The sequence below is a fragment of the Camelus ferus genome, chromosome 35 (genome assembly GCF_009834535.1).
Source record: "Camelus ferus isolate YT-003-E chromosome 35, BCGSAC_Cfer_1.0, whole genome shotgun sequence".
NCBI classification, from domain to species: Eukaryota; Metazoa; Chordata; class Mammalia; order Artiodactyla; family Camelidae; genus Camelus; species Camelus ferus.
Window position 1 is genome coordinate 9,951,205 of NC_045730.1, and position 5,547 is coordinate 9,956,751.

General features: G+C 52.7%; 1 pseudogene; it reads right to left on the reverse strand.

Moving 5' to 3' along the window:
* Positions 1-310: 310 nt before the first annotated feature.
* Positions 311-2,902, reverse strand: LOC116661440 (annotated as a pseudogene).
* Between the last annotated feature and the right edge of the window lie 2,645 nt (positions 2,903-5,547).

A 5,547-nucleotide genomic window follows, 5' to 3' on the forward strand; every position in this document is an offset into this window, starting at 1 on the left:
ATTAAAAAGTGGCCGGCTAGGCGACAGCTTTGCGGTTTTCACAGTGTAAAACGGATTAGAGGGAAAGCGCCAGCCCTTCTCGACTTTCGCTTGCGGTTTGCAACCCCTTGGGGCAGGCGTGACCCTGCAGCACCTGCCCGGGCGAGCTTCCCCATCGGAGACTGAATCGGCAGCCTGGGCTTCCCGGGGGCGGGGCCCGGTAGGGCGGACCCAAGGCTGCGCGCCCCGGGCAAGGCAGGTTCCCACCCTGCAGGTAAACTTCACGCCCCGGGCAGGCAATCCCTCCCCTCCCCCACGCCGGGACCTGAGCTCTCTGAGGCTCTGGATCCTGGGGCAATTCCCAGGGGACCCCCTCTCCAAGGTGCGGAGGAGAGAAGAGCATAGGAAAGGAATTTACTGCCCATGGCGCTGGAACCAGAGTTGGCTTGTTCGTGCCCTACTGAGTGAGTGCCCGTAGGTTTTCCCCAAGAATCTCAAGTTCGCTGAGTCACTTACACCCAAGAAACGATGAATTCACATGCACACTTAGTTAAAAGGGAAAACGGAAAGAAAGAAAAACTACTCTTCGATCCTCAGCATTTTTCCCCCTTGCTTTCACCAAATAAATCATCCGGGAGAGTGAGCTGAAGCCGGGAGCGCCGGAGATACAGAAGGAGAGTTTCCTTGCTGGCCCGCCGCTCCTCCCTGGCCTCTTGCACCTGCACCTGCCCGAGAGTTTGCCAGGTGTGGGCGTTGAATGAGATTCCCGGACCGGCCAGTAGCATCTGAACGCTTAGAAAGACCCATGGGACAGGTCAACAACCCTCGGCTACCCTTTCCTGCTGGGCTTCTGCCTTTAATAAGCGAAAATAAAAGTCTGCTTTCAGGTTGAAGAAACGCCGTTTTCGTTTTTCCGCTCTGACGAGTGACTTAACGCATCCTTTTATACCAGCAGGAAATTATCAACTGTGATTGTCGAAATCGATACTGGGGCATCCGCAGACGAGGACCTGCAGGTAGTGGGGCCAAGGAATCAAAGAAATAGCAGCAGGAACCCACAGACTCCGACCATTTGGACGGCTAGGCCCGCTTCTCCAGGGAGACTTGCCTCGGGTAAAAAGCACGCTCTCGGGAGAGCCAGACGCGTGGGTGGGGAACAAGGCCAGTTCCACCTTAAGAGTCAGAACGGCGTGGCGGCTGCGGAGGCGCCCTGCACCTGCAGGAGGCGCTGCTGCCCCGCGGTTCCGCCCGCGCCGCGGCGCGTTGCCTACCTCGCTGCTCCGGGGCCGCGGTCCCCGGAGGGGGTGGGGACGCTGGGGGAGGAAAGGAAGGAGTGCAGCCGTTAGGTAAGGAACCCGAGCCCTCCCGGATTTTGAAGCGGCCTCAGTGAGGCGTTTGCTGGAGGGAGCCTTCCGTCATTCTGCCGTGAGAGGAAACGTGGGGAGGCGAGGGCCCTCCCCTACCTCCACCGCCTGCCTTCCTGCCTCCCTCCACCTCCGCTCCCCGACCCCGACCGTGCTTCCGAGACCCTTTGTTCTCGAGGTTGGGAGCTGCTGGGTGGGGGTGGGGGGTCCCCGGGGAAGCGGTCCCCCTGCGCCACTCTGAAGGGAAGGAACTCGCCTCGCCCCCAACCTCTTCCCTCCCCAGCCGAGTGTTCCTGGCCCCACGGCCGCTTTTCCGCGTCCCAGTGCCTCCTTTCCGACCCGGATTCCCCCAGCTCCCGCTCTCAGGCCTTCTTCGTCTGTTTACCCGCCTCCCTTCCCACTTCTCCGCCACTCCGAGGTCTCTGGGAGGAGAGTAGGAGAGGCAGACGGGAGTGGGAGGAGAAACCAAGTCGCCTCCGCAGCGGGGAGAATCCCCAGGGACACTTTTAGGCCCGCTCCCCTGGGACCTACCGCAGAAGCAGGGGTTTCCCGGCGTCGCCGCAGGGTGGAGGGCCCGCCCGAAGCGGGAAGCCGCGGGGCCCCTGCCCCCACCGCGCGACTGCGGAGCCCACGGGAGGGCCACCCAGCCCATCCGCGCAGCCTGGAGAGGGTCTCGCGCGGCGAGGCATCACCATCTGGACCCGAGCCCCCCAGGTGGAAAGAAGGGGACACTGTAGTTCGCGCCCTGGGGAGGCGAATTGCAAACAAACGCCCCCTGCTTCCCTCAACCGACCCCCTCGGGCGCCACCCGCATCGCCTGTCCGCCGCGCACGACCACAAGGGCTCCCGCGATTGTATCTCCTCGAGTACAGTTACAACTGCACGCAGCTAATTTCTTACTCGGGCGGAGGCATCGCGGAGTGAAGCCAGGGGAGAGTGATGCGGGGGGAGGGGAGAAGCCGGAGCGGGAATGTGAGCGGAGAGGTAGGGGGACGTGGCTACGCAGCCGAGCGGTGTAGAGCCTCCCGGAGTCCCGAGTCCGAGTCAACGAGGCGGGACTGCTGGTGCAGGCCCGCGCCCCGGCCCGGTGGCCGAGCCCTCCACGTCCTCAGCTCTCGGATGCGCCTTTGCAGAGCGCCATCCACGCGCCCCGCGCGCTCGCGACCGTGGAGGGGGCTTCGCGCGAGCCCGGTTACAAAATAGGTGTGCCCCTCCCCCCGGAGATTGGTCGCAGCCCGGGGCCGTCAGCTTGAGGCTTCCTGGAGTCCCCTCCGGCCTCTCGGCATGACCCTGGACCTCACTGGCTCATCTAGAGCCGCGCCAGCAGTTCTCTCGGCAGCGGGTTCCCCGGGACACACCCCGTCCCCACCCCCAAGAGCTGGCGGCCAGCTCGGGATGCCAGGCGGCCAGGCGGGCGCCTTGCCAAATTCCGCGTTCCTCTCCAGGAGACTAGGAGTTGCGTCCCAGGCTCGGGAAAGCCCGCAGTTTGGGCTTGGAACTCGCTTGCAAAGCCCCCCAAGGCGCCTGGGACGCCTCTGCAGGTTGAATTCCTGCTCCATATCACTTCAATTTTAATTAATCTTTTAAAACACCGCTGTCACGTCGCTTGCAGAAAATTAATCAAACCTGAATCCTTGTTGCATAGCAAGAATTTCGATCCGAGTCTTTTAAAAAGGACTTGACTTTGCAAAGTCACGTCTTTTACAGTTCCCTCATTCCCCCTTTAGCAAGGGAAATATTGCAAAAGTCAAGACATGTTTGTTTGGTTCTGTCTTGAAAATGAAACTTAGCTTATTTCTGATCTTTATTTTCTATCTTTGAACAAAAAAAAATAAAGGAGATAAATTGCCTACCTCTGTTAATTCAAAATATAATTACTTTGAATGATCTTTGTTTAAGAGCCCAGATAAACTAAGATAATCTTCATTTTAATGTGACACGACCCCCATTTTTCCTTGTGAATAATGAGAATAAAGCAGTCATTAATTAATACCAAGATATCGCCATAGAAGATGGTATCTGGTCTCGCGGAGACACTGAAACATCAGTTGTATTAGTAATTGATACTGTATAATTGAACATGAAGATAGTCGTCTATTTTTAACCTCAAAGCTCAGAGTTTATTTGGTGATTACTGAGCTCCTAATAATTAATTTTTGTCCATTCTTGCTGCATAAATAATTCTTATGATTCCCAGTTCCCATGCAACACAGAATCTTCTCATTAAAATCTACCCCCTCAAAACATAAGACTGTGAACCTATGTTGTGCAACACTTTCTATTCCATTATTTATAACATATTTGGTCTATTTTATATCTTCCTATTACATTCCCGTTTGCTGTAATTTACCTTCTAAAAAATAGGAGCACATAACTATAACATCTTTTACCACAGCTTTTTCTTTGTTTAATATGTCATACTTAAGACTTCCAGGCTTGAGTTTCTGAGATTTCAGGGTAAGTTCCATTGAAGAATCAACATTTTTTAATAGACTATACTCCCATCTAATACACAGCCCACACTCTCTCACACTTTTCTGTGGTTAAAAATAGACTATGCTCCAACACATTTTGTTTTTCCAACTTGAAGATCCTCTCTCAACAATTTTCTGGGTTAAATTTATATTTAACACAACTTTTGATGTTAAAAAAAAAGTCCTTCCCAAGAAATAATGGAGCCTTCCAAATAATAATGGAAATTTAGACTCTACTCTTAAGATACCTAATTATTTCTTAGCATCAATTTGCTGGTGATCCTCACTTTTTATCCAGTAGAGGGGGATTGTATTTTTTTTCTCTAATACATGCATAAAAGCTCCCTATATGTTTCTCCAGGATTTCTCCCCAAATAAATATTAAATGTTTTATACCACATAAACATTTTTAGTACCTACCCTCCCAAGCCCTTTCTTTACTCAGTTGTCAGTGCTATTCCTAAAGTGATGAAAAGAATATTGGTTTTCCACTTTTATTTCCCCCTTGGAACAATTAAAACTTTCGGTCAATATACGATGGAGTAATTCTCTCCTCTTGGATTTTATATTTTCCCACTATAATTTAGACTGAAATGGGATTAAAACAGGATCTAGAGTTCTAATCTTGGTTGATGTTTTGGTGTATTCACCGTAATGAGTCCTGTTCCCTGGGGTCATGAAGCCCCCAAATGTCAATCAAGCAAACTGATTCAGAAATGCCATTGTTCGACTCCCACGTCACTCGCCTTCCTCTCATTTTATTTAACAATACCGGAGTTCTCTGATCAGTCATTCGGAATATGAGGCATTATCTGGGGAAAATTCACAAAGTGTCTTGATCTTTCTTTGGGAGATACTGTTAAGGGGTTTCCGCAAAGCAGAAAGTGCTTGTTTATATTTCTGTCTTTGGACCGCACTACCGATCGAAAGAACCAATGAATACCGCTGGAAAGAAAATCATACCGTAAATCCGTCAAAAATTATTTCGTCCAGTTGAATGTTACATTTCTATTTTCGTGTTGGAAGCACCCTGACTTGTCACCGGAAGAGAAGTATGACCGGGTCTGGGTCCAGTTGACATGTCCCCACTTTCAACCCCGTCTATTTTACCCCATTTAGTAACACTAATGTGTTTAGTCTACACTAGTTAACCAAGAATTTATTTGGGGGCGAGGAAGAGCCAACCTTTGGCCCGAGAGCTCTGCCCAGCCCACTCAGACACGTCCGGGAGCCTCCGAAACTCGCATTTCCCATCCGCAGCCCTGGGTCATCTATGCCTGGGTCCTAGCTCCGGGACAATTCCCAAAGCCAGAGGCATTGAGTGTTACTCGCTCGGAGCAGCCCAAATTAATAATCAACTTCATGTAGGGGCTGTGAGCCTTCATCCTGCGTTCCCTGAAGTCTCCCAGTGCGGAGCCCGGCTCCTGCGAGGACTTCCATGGAGGGAGGCAGGCGTGTCCGGACGGTTTCCTGGGAAAAGCCGCCGCTTGCATCTTTCACCTAGAGGGGCTGTGGGCGAGGAGACACGACCCAAGTCTCCCGTGATGGGTTCTCACACCAGGATTCATCCAAAATCGCGACGGCCGCTCTGGCCCTGCCTGCTTGACACGCATTCATACACAAATGCTCGCGTTTGCGGCTCGCCTCTCCAGACTCACCAACCCTCGCGCCCGCAGGTCTCGGCGCACACTTAGAGCCGAGGTGACAAGGGAAGGCGGCGGAGATGGGGA